The sequence below is a fragment of the Nicotiana tomentosiformis genome, chromosome 3 (genome assembly GCF_000390325.3).
Source record: "Nicotiana tomentosiformis chromosome 3, ASM39032v3, whole genome shotgun sequence".
NCBI lineage: Eukaryota > Viridiplantae > Streptophyta > Magnoliopsida > Solanales > Solanaceae > Nicotiana > Nicotiana tomentosiformis.
In genome coordinates this window covers 3,611,138-3,614,082 of record NC_090814.1, presented here as the reverse complement: position 1 = coordinate 3,614,082, position 2,945 = coordinate 3,611,138, and the positions used below count along the sequence as shown (strand labels likewise).

General features: G+C 40.1%; 1 long non-coding RNA gene across 1 annotated transcript; it reads left to right on the top strand.

Moving 5' to 3' along the window:
* The first annotated feature begins 2,137 nt into the window (after positions 1–2,137).
* Positions 2,138–2,719, top strand: LOC108948238 (uncharacterized). The gene is made up of 2 exons (XR_001972909.3): positions 2,138–2,542; positions 2,631–2,719. It is a non-coding gene; the product is annotated as an uncharacterized lncRNA (long non-coding RNA).
* Positions 2,720–2,945: the final 226 nt, after the last annotated feature.

The window sequence follows — 2,945 nt, the reverse complement described above, 5'->3', positions numbered from 1 at the left end:
AGATAAAAGGAAGAAGGATTCGATTTACCATAATTTTTGGCCTTCCACCCATATTTGGGGCCCATTTCCTTCCATCAACGGAATTCTGGTGTCGTGATTTCCAAAATTTTGTTGAATCCACTAGTTCAGGTCTTGAACTCATGGTGATTCCCATCGGGTAGCTAGAACAAATAAAACAAGAAGATCAACAATAACGAAAAATAATTTTTTCATGAAGGAAGGAAATAAATAATTGAAAACTTATGAAGGCGATTCCACGATTCAAGAAAAGATGGAGTTGTGGCCGGGATGATGTCCCTGATAGCAATGAGAACGAATTATTCCATCCACCCACGATCATTATCATCATCCATGCTGGTGAGAAGAGCGTGGTGGCCACATTTGCTGAAGTTTATTACTCCCCCATGGAAAACTCTGGGAGAGTAAAGATTCATCATGTGTGCAAGGGTTAGGGTTTCCCTGGTCTCCATGCACGGTTGTCGAAGGTAAGACACCATCCGCCATATAGATAGGCCTACTTGTGCTAAACAAACATGGTACCAGTGGCAAAACTCCAAAATTGTGGGGTCGAGCCCTTCATTCGACCCCAGGGAGAATGGACCCAAGGTAAAATGATACATATAGACATACGTAAAACCCTCCTTGGTAAAGGTAACCCGCTCTATCGAATCCGGGGCAAGGATTTCAAGATTGGAGTAGTTGCAGTCCTCATTCACAGTAGGGATACTGGAAGGGCGAATGGAGGAGGGATGCCTACTAACAGGCCAAGTCCGCGAAGATGCAGAAGTGGCATTTTCTTTAAAGTCGTTAGCAGTGCTGAGATGTTGTGGTATGATGGTGCTTACAGTGGAAGGTTTGGAATCGACATGGGCATCATTGTCCTTGTTTTTCTTTGGGCCTCCTCCAGAAAAAGACCCGTATTTTCAAAGAAAGTAGTGTAAACAACCATAGTAGCAAAAGGTCAGTAAAAGTTTTGCTAATAAAGTTCGAGGAGATGGAAAAGTTTCTAAGCAAATGCAAGGAAGAAGAAAAATTTGTGAAAATTGTGGAAGTAAATAAGTAAAAATAATAAGTAGAAGGGGAGTTATAGACGGTAAAAATTGTGGTCATGATTACCTCGAGAACTGAAGAAAATATTTGCTGAATCGTGGGGCAACATGTGTTCGGGGTATTAAATGCGAGAAGACGTGCGTCCTTTCAAGCGTCAGAGACTGTTCAGGAACTTTCCCGCCAAGAAAGAAATCTTCACCAACTTCCTAGTAACATTAAGATGTGTTACCGAAAAGTAAGGGGGACTTTATGTATGGGGTGAAATTAGTTATAACAGATAGTCGAATGGTAGCATGACACGTGGAACCGAAGGTAAGAAAAAGGCAAGTCAGGCAATGACCAATACCGGACACAATGAATGTAATCGACATCGGGTAAATCCTGAAGGGAGCATATTTAACGAGAAGAGATCAAGGGTTTGCCATCGGATAGCATTCAATGAAGGAATATTCTCTAACATTAAATGAGCGACCGTTGCAGGGAATATTTGCATTCATGTCATGTTGTTACATATTCATCAATGACTCTTTTATTATCATTTAATATGAGCTTGATCCTACGATCTTGTTTCCTTAGGTAAAGCTATAAATAGCAGGCTCAACAGCCATTGTAAGGACAGGAAATTCTCTGCAAACATATGTTATATTTTACTTTTGCTCTCAATTAAACAACTTTACTTGCCTTTTATCATTGCGTTCACTTTTGTCCTCGGAAGCATTGCGATCGGTGCCAGGCTTGTCATCTTCTTCAATTTCAATTACTAAATCTCAATTTTAATCTTATCTTTTTACAATTTTTGGATTAAAACAGTTCGTTTGTCTATGAACCACATAACAAATTTAACCGTACTGTTTTACGAGTTAACAGATATGTGTTTGTGTAATTAACAATATTTGGTTTGGCAATTGGTAGGACAAATATTCCTAGTTTCCTTGGCAATTGGTAGTGGTCAGGAAGATGCAGATTGGTAGTGGGGTGCCCCATACTCTCCCATGAGTAAGGACAAATAACTCAGTTTTTGATGCGATATACATAATATGGTCTTTTGAGTCAAAACTTATCATATTTTAGTTGCGGACTTGCCCTTTGGATATCCGGTATCCCACCGTTATACCACCCTCTACCGTGTCAGAGTCTGAGATTCTGGAGAGAGTGTCCAAATTTTTCAGGGAGATTGGAGAAGTTAATCCATCAGAAGGTCATGTTAAACCATCTGATTCAGCCAATGATTATGACGACTATGAGAGAGTGCCTCCTGTTCGTAAGGGAGGGGCGTGCATCCCTCCACCTCAGAATCTCCGAGTTGACCCTGAAACTGGGACTTACCCTGATGGAAGTGTAGAGCAAAAACCTGGATTAAATAGCTCCGCCCGGTTAGGACTTGGAACCGCAGCTAATCCAAATGAGTCGAGTCAATATGATGATGTTTACTCTTCCTACAGAACAGATAGAAGCACAATTACCATTCGTCGATGAGTGCAAGAGCTACAAGGTAAGTTAATCATCATTTTGAGTAGTCTATAGAAAGCACATAGCATTCGTGACCAATATCTTTCGCCCTTTTTAGCTGCTGTTGACAGGACTCAACAGTTCTTGTCTCTTTAATTTTTAAGTTGAGGTAGATGTTGAAAGACAGATTTGCTAACGTGCAATAGAATGAATTAGATCTTTTCATGTTCTTCCAATGAATAAATAACTAGTTAGCTGCAATGGTTGGAGAATAACAACAAAAAAGTTGAACAGATGAACTTTGAGACATCAAGTTTTAAACATCGTATGCGTTGAAAATCTCTCCTATCCGTTGTAGGCAATGATGGCTATACTTTTGGCCAAAGCCAAATGGATACAGAGATCATTCCAAGGGAAACATTGATTTTCATGTATCCATCGATACT